General features: G+C 35.5%; 1 protein-coding gene across 3 annotated transcripts in view; it reads right to left on the bottom strand.

Moving 5' to 3' along the window:
* Positions 1 to 14,172, bottom strand: part of ACBD6 (acyl-CoA binding domain containing 6) — a 214,957-nt gene that overhangs the window by 162,617 nt on the left and 38,168 nt on the right. Inside the window, exon 4 of one of the 3 annotated variants that reach the window (XR_013449867.1) lies at positions 99 to 155. The exons of the other annotated variants lie outside the window; for them this stretch is intronic. The gene's annotated coding sequence lies outside the window, so the exon portion shown is untranslated. The remainder of the gene's footprint in view (positions 1 to 98; positions 156 to 14,172) is intronic. 3 annotated transcript variants of the gene reach the window in all.

Genomic DNA, 14,172 nt, shown 5'->3' with positions numbered 1-14,172 from the left:
AAAAGTTGATCTTTAGCACAGTCCAGATAAATTCTTTCATAACATCACACTATAGCAAAAGCTGACTCAGTATTTGGAAATTATATTGAATAGAGAACCTTGGAATTCTGGAAACTCTGGAAATACCAGAAGGACAGCAGGAACAGCAAACTCATCTGAAAAATAATAGGAAGATGGTAGACTAAACACATATTCTTGGCTCCCTCTCCCTCCATATAACATACTGGAGCAACTCAACAACTAAACAAACTTGGAAGAAATTATGGATGCACCTAAAGGAAGAGGGTGCAGGGGGTAAAAGCTGGAGTAGAAATTTAATCTGGCAGTAAAACCTGAATGTTCAGGGGCCCAACCACCTGATAAAAATAGATTCTCTTAGCAAATAGAAAGGGGTCATACCCAGCACATGCTATGTATGGTCCTACACATGCTTACTCTAGAAGTCCTAAATATGCTGGTAGGCTGAACTGTCCTCAATCCCTTTGCTCAGGAAGGACCTACCTATTTTCAGCATTCACCTGTAGAGTCCTACCAGAAAAAAGGTCTCAATTACTCCATTTCACTTCATCTCAGTGAGAGATCAGAGGTTGCTAGCTCACTGGCCCACCAGACTTGAAAAAAGATACAGCTGCCTTTCCCTGCCAGCCTATTATTGCTCAAAAGACCTCAATAATCAGACAGGTGCTATGGAAACCTACAATCTGTAGTCAGAGAAAAATTACAATCATTTAAGAAGAGAAAGAGGCTAAGATGAATTAGAATGAGTAGCTTCTTTTGAGGGAGGCAAAATTAAGGGAATAAAGAGAACTTTCATACAATAAAATGTTATATACGGACACACATGAACACTAAATGTATTATTCCATAAAAGTCTACTGTAAACATTAACTTTTTTTCAATGTTGATAATATACATTCTAGTTTAAATATTTCTTCTACAGCACAATAAGTACTTTCAAGCAGTTGCTCTCTTAAAAACTTAGCTTATCAATGAAAGGTATGTTAATCAAGGTACCTGCTATCAGGACATTTAGCATTACCAAGGCTTTAGGATACATTGCCCCATAAGAAGCAGATATGCTGCCACATACAAGAATCAACATAAGACAAATAAGATCAAATATTAAAATGTACACTATAACAATAAATATAACATTTACAGAAAGGGGACAATTAGTGTGGACTAGAGGCGTGTGGAGAGCTAAAAAGTACTTACTGATCAGGGCTAAAAAAAAAACAAACATAGGTAGAAACAGTACAGAAGGCATTTCGGAAAACAGTATGAGTAAAGAAAGGCATACTAAATGAACTGTGCTTGCGGGACGATGAGGAGGCATGTCAGATGGGAGTCAAATTTACCGTACATAAAGTTAGAGAAAAGTCTGGATTCACAATGCCAGGGATAAGTTAAAGAGGACTTGAAAGTAAGAATTAATAACTTATATTTGAGTTAATGGTCCCTCAGAACTTTAGTATAAAACAAGTTTTTGTCATTTTCCTGTTAACCTTCATTATAAAGAGGAACATATGTTCCAGTATAAAACTGTTCTTCTCCACATGCAATACAATCACATCTAGAACATACCAAGTTTTAAAACATACAGTCAAATATTCAAATAAAGATAATGATTTTTTCAGGACCTCAGTAGTATAAATCACTAAAAATAATTCATATTATAAACCCTAAAATTATTTATAGTATTAGTATACTGAAAGGGACAACCTCATCAGACAATTTGGTAGTATGAGAGAGCTTAAAATATTCCAGTTACTCAAGAGAAATCTCCAGTATTTCAGCAATGTGGCTCAAGTTTGCCTTAAACATTCCTTTTTTTTTTTTTTTTTTTAAGATTTATTTATTTATTTGAGAGAGAGCAAGGGCAGGGGGCGGGGGAGGTGGCACGTGGAGGGAGAGGAAGAGGAAGAGAAGCAGACTTCCCGCTGAGCACGGAGCCTGACTTGGGGCTCTCAGGACCCTGAGATCATTACCTGAGCTGAAACCAAGAGTCCGTGTTCAACCAACTGAGCCACCCAGGCGCCCCTGCATTAAACATTTCTAATTTTGAAACCATGGTCAATAATTTAACTTATTTGTACTTTCTCCATTATAACTATAACTTACTGCTCCATTTCCTAACATTTTGCCCCAATTATATCCCTACAGTTTGTTAAGGATATCCCTGGCTGTGAGGAAATGGCAGCTCATAAAGCCAGAGATTAAAATGTTCAATCCTCATTTAGCTAAGGAGACTCAGCTTGAATTAGCTAGGACTCACAGCTGATGAACAGTTTAGCACCAAATATCCTGACGATGATAGGCAAATGAGAAGACTGGTCCTTTGTGACTATTCCATTCCCAATATAAAGGTTTTTCACTAGGGACTAGGATCTCACTAATAGCTGTTAGTACATTTAAAAGAGTGTTCTCATTCATTCATTTTAGCTTAACTATAACATACACAGTAAGAGGACTTTGACACTCCATCTGATAATATATATCTAATGCTAAGATCCTCAAGTTCCATGGGGAAAAGGAAAAATTTAAGACAATTTGTTATTTAATTCATGAAGTGCTCTTCTTCAGAATTCTATTAAACCAGGGATGCTTGTACAAGGAAAAGATTGCTACACATCTAGTTGTATTTATATAACACTCTTAATTTTAAAAGGCAAAAATCAAACACATATGATCTCAAGAAAACATTCAAATGTGGTAAACTGCATGTGTTTACTCAAGATGCTATTTTGGAGGTAAAGGTTTAATTTAGAAAGCTTTGACTCAAGGGTGGGAGGATGGGTTAGCCTGGTGATGGGTATTGAGGAGGGCACGTTCTGCATGGAGCACTGGGTGTTATGCACAAACAGTGAATCATGGAACACTATATCTAAAACTAATGATGTAATGTATGGGGATTAACATAACAATAAAAAAATTTAAAAAAAAGAGAAAGCTTTGACTCAAAATGTAAAATGAAGGCATTAGCATGTTATTTATTCTAATTATATTCAATTTTAAAGTAACAAACCAATAACATAAAATTGAAATGTAAATATAGCATATTCAAGAGGGATTTCCTGGGACTATTTATGACCATATTTCTATAAAAATATTTACTACACATGTGATTTGGAAGCAGTCTCTCACAATGGGGTTGTAACCACCATAGCAATTAATAAATCTGGAGTCATTTATTTTCAAAGTACTTATATTACTTTATGATTTAAAAAAACTTCCATAGAGAATGTAGTTAAATATAAGTAATAAGCATTATAGTATAAGATAGTGATTTTTAAACTGCATTGGCCAAAACATCACAATTGCAAAAGGCAACTCATTAGGTTACTTAAGTTATTATTAATGACAAGCGTAATCTGGGTCTATTTTATCACTTCCAAAACTGTCAGAAGGAAGGATACTTCTAGGCTATAGCAAATAATGTCCAAGAGTTCTACAATCCTAAAAACAAAAAAACCCACTAATTTGAAAGAATTTTGTCTAGTATAGTCAACATTCAACACTTAAGATAAAACTGGTAAACTAAAGTGCCAAGTACTCCAGAATATCTTCACCTAAGTGGGTTCTCCTTTTCCCTGAATTTGCCAACAATTGTTCGTATCACTACAGTGATACTTGTTCCTTCTGACATTCTATCCTGGTTAATATAAGCCCTAGCAGAATCTAGTAAGTAAGGTCTATCTCACAATAGAGCTGAAGCAACAGACTGTATTGGATGCCAAAAGTTTAGGAATCAGAATCCTTCAGATACTGGTAAAACAAAAACAACACAGTTGAAATTACAAGTTTAAAAGAGAAAACACCCTTGACAGAATTGTTTCTATTTTTATATCTTGATAAGTATACTAAAATCAGTGGGATAAAAATAAACATTCTAATTATTTTATGATTATTTAAGAATGCATTTTTACTTACACTGTTACTATAAGAGTGTATATTAGAATGTTATTCACATATCACATTCAGAATTTGAAAAAAATTTTAAGGACCTTAGACCCATATATTGCTCTATAATTCTCCTATGTAGTCTAAATCAGGAAATCCACTGAATTAAATAATCTCATGATTTAGAAGAACATTTAGGAAAAAAAAATAAACTTCACATAATGTAGAATAAAAGTGAAACAATGATTTACTTTAAACACAGTTTAAACCATGTCTTTACATTTAACCATTTTCAAACATTTCATCTTTTTTTTAAGATTTTATTTATTCATTTATCTGGGGGGGAGAGCACACACACAAACAAGGAGGGGCAAAGGGGGAGGGAGTGGAAGAGGGAAAGAATCCCAGGCGGACTCCACACAGGGCTTGATCTCAGAACCATGAGATCATGACCTGAGCTGAAACCAAGAGTTGGATGCTTAACCAACTGAGCCATTTTCAAACTTTTCAAAGTTGAGGCATCATTTTATTTTATACAGTAACAAAAATACCAACCTAATTTTCCTAAGTACTCTTTTATCTAAGTGTAGTCACAGATGATAGTTTTACTACCTAATTTAGATTAATATAGACAGTATTTCAAATTTTCTAAATCAAAAATTTTTAAGGTTCATAGGCTTTTGGCAGCTACTAGCAATCTATAAAGTGATCTGCAGGTTGGCAGTTTGATTATAACGCTCATTCAACAAGAGCCTGACACTTCCCCAACACTTCCTGGCTTTCTTGACTTGTTAAAAAAGAAATTAAGAGGCACCTGGGTGGCGCAGTCGGTTAAGTGTCTGCCTTTGGCTCGGGTCATGATCCCAGGCTCCTGGGATCAGCCCCAGGTCTGGCTCCTTGCTCAGTGGGGAACCTGCTTCTCCTTCTCCCTCTGTAGCTTCGCCTGCTTGTGCTCTCTCTCTGTCAAATAAATAATTAAGATCTTAAAAAAAAAAGAAAAATGATAATATTATTGGGCATATTTAAATGTAAATAAAATACTTTGTTTTAATTATTAAAATGATTATGATGAATCTTCATTAAAATTTACCTTTAGGGCGCCTGGGTGGCTCAGTTGGTTAAGCGACTGCCTTCGGCTCAGGTCATGATCCTGGAGTCCCTGGATCGAGTCCCGCATCGGGCTCCCTGCTCGGCAGGGAGCCTGCTTCTCCCTCTGACCCTCCCCCATCTCATGTGCTCTCTCTCTCTGTCTCAAATAAATAAATAAAATAAAATCTTTAAAAAAAAAAAAAAAAAAAAAAAAAATTTACCTTTAATTAGTAGTTTGCCTATTCACAAAAACAATAGACTGAATGCCAAAAGCTCTTAAGAAATACTAATTGGGGGTTGCCTGGGTGGCTCAGTCGTTAAGCCTCTGCCTTCGGCTCAGGTCATGATCCCAGGGTCCTGGGATCGAGCCCAGCATCGGGCTCCCTGCTCAGTGGGAAGCCTGCTTCTCCCTCTCCCACTCCCCCTGCTTGTGTTCCCTCTTGCGCTGTGTCTCTCTGTCAAATAAATAAAATCTTAAAAAAAAAAAGAAAAGAAATACTAATTGGGGGGCGCCTGGGTGGCTCAGATGGTTAAGCGTCTGCCTTCAGCTCAGGTCATGATCCCAGGGTCCTGGGATTGAGCCCCGCATCAGGCTCCTGGCTCAGCGGGGAGCCTGCTTCTCCCTCTCCCTCTGCCTCTCCCCCTGCTCATGCTCTCTCTCTCTGTATCTCTGTGACTCAAATGAATAAATAAAATCTTAAAAAAAAAAAAAGAAAATACTAATTTGTCTAGACAACTTGCTGCTTCTAAGTGATTTACTATTTTCTAGTAGTTATAATAAAGATTATCTAGCTTTCACTATTTTTAAGTGAGAGTTGAAAAACCTATATAGAGAATACCAGTGATAACTTAGAATAAAAATCAGCATAAAGGAGGTAAATTCTCAAATACAAGAAACCTGCCATTCATTTTATAGGGATTCTTTACTCTAGACCCTATCTAATTACTTGTGGTCTTAAGCTATTCATTTATAAGTTGGCTAAAGTAACCAGTAAACACTCCTTTGGGGCATATCATTTGTAATAGTGATTTATTAGTCTGCTGCCTCCCAGTATTGGTCTGACCCTGAGTTTATAATTAGGCTGCATAATGTGGATACAGAATGGTGGTTCACCATCTCACTTTATGAAAGGGTATGGACATACAAAATGGAATGGTTTAATTAAATGAATTGAGAATGCTGGTTTTACCTACAGAGCTTTAAAACATTATATTTAGTAACATCATAATATATGTCCAAAAAGCTTGGTAGCTACAATTCTACAAATAACCTAGGAAATAGATGTCATACTTCACTGTATAAGTGTCTTATTTCTCATTTATTCATTAATTCAACTTACAGTTACTCCTAACTGGCAGCACAATGGTGATCTAAACAGATAAATGTTTTCTTTACCTCTCGGAGCTTAAAGTTTAGAGAATGGAAGAGACAAGTATTAACAGTCAATTATAATGTTAAGTAGATATATGCTAGGTAAAGGAAAAGTATAATCTACACAGATTTTAAAGTTATATCTCATTCTTTTTCCTCCAAATCCTATGGAATAATATTCTCATAAATTGCTTCCATTCTTTACTCTTAAGCAACTCTGCCTCATAGTTTGTAGTCACAGATTTCCCCAGAGGAAAATTCTGAAAATAACACCTAGTAATGTGGTGCCATGTTTATAGTGGGTACTCAATATGCATGGTGAGTACTCAGTAATTATTAACCATTAATGAAAAGTCACAAGTGACTAAAACATGAGACTATTTCTTTCTAGACAAATAATGCATTGCTCGGTGAATCTAAGACATAAATCAAGAACTGAAACTACAAAACTTGGCTACTGACGTCTAGGAATTCATTCTAAAGAAATAATTAGATAAGTGTACAAAAATATAAGTAGAAAAATGTTTATTGCAGCATTACCTATAACAGTAAAAAGAAAGAAAGAAAGGAAACAGCTGCAGAGTCAAACATAGAATCATAGATTATTGGCTAAATTAATTAGGATTTATCCATACAACACTATGCAGGCATTAGAAATTTATACACACACACACACACACACACACACACACACACAAGGAAAGATGACTATGATAACTGGCAAGTAAAGTAGATTTTTAAAACTCATCTGAGGAGTATGATCCCACTTGGGAAAAAATAAAAATTTTAAAATCTAACTATATGTGTATGTGAATGTACATATAAAAATTTCAAAACACAAATGCCATATATTAACAATGTATCTTTAAGACAATTCTTATTTTCATCCAAAAACTTCTGTGTTGTCTCCAAGTTTCTGTAAAATTTTTTACAATCAAAAAATAAAGCTATTTCCACTTTGATGTTTTTTTAAGATTTTATTTATTTATTTGATAGAGAGAGACAAAGTGAGCGTAGGAACACAAGCAGGAAGAGTGGGAGAGGGAGAAGCAGGCTTCCCGCTGAGCAGGGAGGCTGATGCGGGGCTCGATCCCAGGGCCCCGGGATCATGACCTGAGCCAAAGGCAGAAGCTTAACAGCTGAGTCACTCAGGCACCCCCTGTTTCCACTTTGATTTAAAAAAAAAAATCTGCTCACACCCACCAAAGACAATAAAACCTGGCTATCTATGTCAAGTAGTTTGTAGGCAACTTTACAATCGGATCATATATGGGTTGTGATAACTTGCTGCTACTGGACTGAATTAGATAGAAACAACGTAATTAAAATATCAGACTCTGGAGTTAGGCAAAACTGGATTAATTTCCTAACCACCACAGTTAAATCTATTTAACATCAATCAAGGTTCTGTTTTTGTGGGGTCTTTTTTAAGCTTTCTACACCTTGGATTCTTCATCTGTAAAACAGAAGTAATATTAGCACCTACCTCATAGAGTTGTTGTGACCAGTAAATAATATCTACAAAGCATTTAGAAAAGTGTCCCAGTTTATATTAAGCAAACACACACACATATATACATACCCCTACATACTAAATTTTAGAAGTTAGTTTCTACATGATCCCCAAACATTAATATTGGATGAACTAAGCACTGATGTTTTCTATCTCCTAAATATTTGTTCTCCATTTTTAATAATTATCCCAGTGTCTAAATAATTGAAGTGGCAAATTCTTTTTCCAGTGTTTTATTACATGTTCCATGTGGAAAAAATTCAGTTTTGTGTAAGTATATAAAGGAAAAGTTAAAATCCTTCTCTTTCCTTACTTTCTTCCCCAATCTGACATCATTTCTTTCAATATTATGCCTGTGCCTGATTCATTTGGTGGCTTAATTTTCCCAAATGGGATCAAACTGAACATAGTGACCTGCACTTTATCTCATATATCATGGACAACCTTCCATATCATTCTTTTTATTGCTGGATAGTATCCATTATATATCGTTATTTAACCATTTCCGTATTGATGACCATTTATATTGTTTCCAACTTTTCAGTACGGCAAACTGCTGCAATGTACATCCACAACTTGTATCTTCTAGAAACTGTAGATATTTTTATGAAATTGAGTCTCAGAAGTGGATTGTTAGCTTCTTGGCCTGTATTCCCTAAAGAACACAACCTGAGGCAAAGCTTCCAAACTAAGGAATTCTTAGGAGGTAAAATCCCAGGATATGAAGAATGAGAAGGAAAAGGAGGTGAGACAGGTAAGGAAGAAAAGCAAATAAAACATGATACTGTTACTGAGCTGGCTTCCCTGACCTAGGTAAGAGAGGATGTCTTCTTGTCAGGCTAAATGGACATCCTATCTTGGAACAGGCAAAAAAGAAGGAAAGAAAGGAAAAGCAATTTAACTGTCAGTTCCTTCCCATTTCCTGTCTCTACTTGGTCAAATTTTGCCCCCTGAACTTCTTGACTTCCTACATAACCCCTCCAAACAGCTGCTGGGGATAGAGTCTCTGCCACACATACGCTACCCTATCACCTGCATCCAGAAGAAGCAGAAGGAATCAAAGCCTCTTTGAGTCTGATTGGGTAGGAGGTCCTGCTGAATCAGGTGGTCCTCATACCAAAGAAGGTTAAGTAGGCAGGCAGGTGGTTTTAGGAGGCGAAGAAACCATCTCCTAGAAGACTGCTGCCAATTTACACTCACTAAATGTGCATGCCCTATGCTGACTGCCTCATGCCCTGCCAAAGTGCCCTCTAATTCAATCTGTCAAAAGAAAAGTAGCATGCACCTGTTTTATCTTACATTCCTTGATTATTAGTGAGATTGAGCATCTTTCACTATTTATTGACATTTGTATTTCTTCTGGGGATGGCTTATTATAAATTTCAGGTGCCATTTCTCACCCTTCTATTATGAGACTATAATTAGACTGCAGGATTCTGTTACTCTCAGTGCTACACTATTCCCTAAAATTACTTCAGATTACCTATAAACCAGACACTGAGACTGCAGCTAGACTATCAGCTAGCTTAAATACAGTACCATAAAAAATCTTTGCTGGTTATTCTGTCCATAGCTATAACAGAAGAAGAAAAGGCAAGAACACAACTTCCTTATCCCCAGTTTCCATAATTACATTTTGCACCATTTAGGGAAACCTTGGCATATAAGAAAAGTTTGCATTTCCATCCAGTTTCCATATGTCCTTGAGCTTGTCCTATGGCCAGAATGCTTCAGTTACCAGTCAGGACAATGACCCCAGCTTGCCATCATCACCGTTTCTCAACCAATCAAACTTAATTGTCAGTGTCCAGTTCAACTTTCCTTTTATCACTGTAGGGTTCTGACCATAAGATAACCATCTCCAATATAGAAATTTTTTCCATACAAGCACAGATACCAAGAAATTCAGACCCCAATTTGTGATAACATCTGTTTCCTCTTATGATCATTTTCCCTTTCAAGAATTATCCTGATTGGTTTTTTTTTTTATTTACTTCTGCATTGTATCCAAGGGTCAAACCATCACCCCACTCTCTCCCTTTTCATCTCTGCCATACCCTAAAAATTGAAAGACCAACAAACATATGGTAGCTTTGACTATAAACCTGAAAGTTAGTAATATTTTTGCTCTGAAGTTAGAAGTTGTGTCAAATAGCTGGAAGTCTTATTCTCATGCACTGCGATGTGAATAAACAGCACTGTCTCTAGAAGAAGGCTACTCTGTAGTGAGACTGAAACAGTGTGGTTTTCAGGCAGTATTTCAAATCCAAGCCTTTGTAATATTTTTTTTTTAAACTATAGTTGACATATAATGTTATATTAGTTTCAGGTGTACAACATAATCTATTGATAATCCTATACATAACTCAATGCTCACCGTAAGTGTAGTCACCATCTGTCACCAGATATTATTACAATATTACTATATTCCTTATGCTGTACTTTCTATCCCCATGACTTATTTACTGTATAACTGGAAGTTTGTACCTCTTAGTCCCCTTCACCTCTTTCACCCATCCCCCACTGCCTTCCTCTCTGGCAACCACCAATTTGTTCTCTGTATAAGTTTGCTTCTGTTTTGTTTGTTCATCTTGTTTTTTAGATTCCCCATATAAGTAAAATCAAATGGTACTTGTCTTTCTCTAACTTACTTCACTTAATAACTTCTAGATCCATTCACATTGTTGCAAATGGGAAGATCTTATTCTTTTTCAAGGCTGAGTAGTATTTCATTTTCTGTGTGTGTGTGTGTGTGTGTGTGTGTGTGTGTGTGTGCGCATACACATCTTATCTTCCTTATACATTAATCTATTGTTTCTCTTCAGATCACACACATCTTTTGTCTTTGTAATATTTTCTTTAAAATGAAGGTATTTATTTTCAACTTAATAAAATTTAATCACACAGCTGACAGATTGGATATATATGGAGAAAAACTATATTTTCCAAATCCGCATAAAAGGAATATGACTTAGACTTAACTAAATCAGTCCTATATGATTCAAGGTTTGCAGCCACAAAAAGGAAATGAATTAACTTTTCCCTCTGAATAATTCCTCCATAATTTCAACCCAGTCATCTATTCAACACAGCCTACCGTGTACTACATTTTCACTAATTTCCCCAGCAACACTAACACTGCATCACATTTATTTTTTGGTACATTATTAATATAATTCTTGTCTCTGTTAAATATTATAGTTGGTATAAATAATAATTTATATTTGCATTACACTCTAGGGTTTATACTTTTCTACATATATAATCTCAATGAATTATCATCTTCCTTCACAACTTTAAAACGTAACAATATACTACAAAGCTCCAAAAGTAAATCATTTCAAATATTATAAATAAGATCTTAACAATAGAGGATGAATAGAAGTATAAAGAAATTAACCCACCAGTCCCTTCTTACCTTGCTCCAAAACAACTCCACATTAGCACTGTTGGTTCATTTTCCCAATTTAAGCTTTTAAAAAATACTAAATTTCCCTGTATTGTATTTCAATCAATTGCCTAAGCTGAGACTACAATGTCATAAATAAAGTACCCGATCATAAATTTCTCAAAAGACATAAAATCAAAGACACCCAACACCTACAAATTAAATGCAAAAACATAAACAATGAAAAGGAGTTATATAAAATTCAGGTTGATCAGTTAGTTAACTAGTCTATTCTGAACAGACTTAGTCTTTATTCTCTGTACTAATATTAAAATTATAACCATGCACCAAAATTATCTTGGTCTAGTCTTTTCATTTTATGTTTTCTTATAAATTATGGAGCTACGGGAAAAAAGTCAATCACCTTTCAGATATTTGACTGCAAAAGCACTTCTTAGAATAGCAATGATATGAATTATTTAAAGATAGGACTCTCCCTGAAATGAGGGCTATCTGTAAAACAGCATACACTTAAACTATGGTATATATTACAATATTTTAAATACCTAGAAGATCTCAAGCCTCCTATGATTCTATATTTACATAGCTGATGAGGAACGCCAGTATACAGAAATTAAAAAAAATAAAAAGGCCTAGAAAAGGCAGGAACACAGCTTTTACTATTTTCATACAAACAAATGCTACATCTATAACATCTTACCATACCCAGGCATTAAGAGGCCATGTTGCTTGTGCTCACTATAAAGTATATTTATAAGAATATATAAAGTTAAGTTGAATTGATTTTTTTTTTTTTTTTTTTTTTTTTTTTTAAAGATTTTGTTTATTTATTTGTCAGAGAGAGAGAGAGCGCAAGAGAGAACACAAGCAGGGGAATGACAGAGGCAGAGGGAGAAGCAGGCTTCCCGCTGAGCAGGGAGCCCGATGCGGGGCTTGATCCCAGGACTCTGGGATCATGACCTGAGCTGAAGGCAGACGCTTAACCGACTGAGCCGCCCAGGTGCCCCAAGTTGAATTGATTTTTAAGTACATGATTGAAGCAGCATTTAAAACCAACTGCCAGGATGCATGAGTGGCTCAGTTGGTTAAGCGTCTGCCTTCGGCTCAGGTCATGATCCCAGAGTCCTGGGATCAAGTCCCACATCGGGCTCCTTGCTCAGTGGGGAGCCTACTTCTCCCTCTGCCTGCTGCTCCCCCTGCTTGTGCTTGCTCTCTCTCTCTGACAAATAAATAAAATTAAAAAAGAAAAGAAAAACCAACTGTCATTGTATGGAGACGAATAAAAATACCTAACTATTCCAATTTTTTGTTAAACCCATTTCTTAAAAGTGTTATCTGAATAGAAGCATATTCTAAGCTTTCCCAAATTTCAGAGCTTTTTGCATTAACCTGTGAAAATAACTTAAACAGAAATCTGCAACTTAAGAATTATTGTTCTGCTCATTTTGCAATTGATATTTTCTTGTTCTTAAATGATACAAATAATTAAAAGTTAATCTGTCATCCTGGAAGGAAAGAGATAATTGACACTTCATTCTTTTCCAACCAGCATAAGGTAATTAAAAGGCTGAAGATTTTTTCTAAGCATAAAAATGATCAAAGAAAAAAGCAGTGTGGTTGGTATAGCAAATTATTCAAGATAAATGGTTTTCAGCCTCAGGAGAGGTTCATACCAATTTTCCTTCACATATGTGCACACACACACACACACATCTGTAAACACAGAAAAATGTTTATATCTCCAAGTACTAAAATTATGTATGCACCTAATTATATTATATCTGATGTGCTGAAATTTTAGGAAGTTATATAAAAATAGGACAAGGCCTGATCTGAGGGGTTCCAACTAGTGTCAAACCCTTCCTGTAAGTTAACATATCCTCTGCTGGGGTTGTTTGTGTACAAAATATGTTAACTCTTCCCTTACTTCATTATTCAGGGTTGATTCACATGGTAAGGTGACATCTGGCAAAAAGCTACACTAGGAAAGAATGCTCACACCTTACTGATAGACAAGAATGACTCAGTATCAGAAGGCGACAGCATCATGACTTAGTGCAGACTCAGCTGACACACCCCATCAAGCATCCCTGGAAACTCTGGATAAAGCCGAAAGAGGTTAGTTGTTGGTCCCACAGGGAACATCCCTATTTAAATTTCCCTGGGAGATGTTATAAACACAAAGGTGTGTGTGTATATGTATGGGTGTGTGTGTGTGTGTGTATAATCAATAATTGTAAAAATCATAAAATCTTCTAATTTAGATGATTTTGTGATTTTCCATTGATTGCAGAAATGCTAGAGGAAGGAGGTAAAAAGTAAATGGTCTTGAGTTTACTGAGAAAAATCACATTCCAAAGTGCATCAATTCTTTAAAAATTTCAGAAGATGACATATAATTAATCATTATTATTATAAGATTTCAGCAGGATTACAGCATTAGTTTATGCTAAGTAATGCAGCCTGAAAAGGCTCAATAAATCTTAGCTAAACTGATTCTCAAAGGACAAATTAACATAGTCACCCCTAGTTTTACAACACAAATAGATCTGAAAAGAAAACAAAGACTATAGCACTTGGAAGTATAGAAATCTAGTACAGTACCAGAGTAATTATTCCAGAATAATAATTCCATAGAATAAAAGATATATAAGAGAAACCCTCTGTGAACTATAAAAATTAATATGTAGAAAGAACACAAAGATTAAAATAGTGATAAAAATGACTTAGCTACTGCACAAATATTAGACATTTTAAAAATTCAATCTCTCAATATACAAAACTTCTCCACATGATGCATATTTGGGGGGATGGGAAGGGAAATCAACCTTAAAATTTATCCATCTAGGTTACCAGAGGGGATGCATGAAGTAGGTGGAGGGGATCAGG

Source organism: Halichoerus grypus, chromosome 7, assembly GCF_964656455.1.
Source record: "Halichoerus grypus chromosome 7, mHalGry1.hap1.1, whole genome shotgun sequence".
Taxonomy (NCBI): Eukaryota; Metazoa; Chordata; class Mammalia; order Carnivora; family Phocidae; genus Halichoerus; species Halichoerus grypus.
Note: the sequence above shows the minus strand (reverse complement) of the source record. Positions and strands in the feature narration are given on the sequence as shown.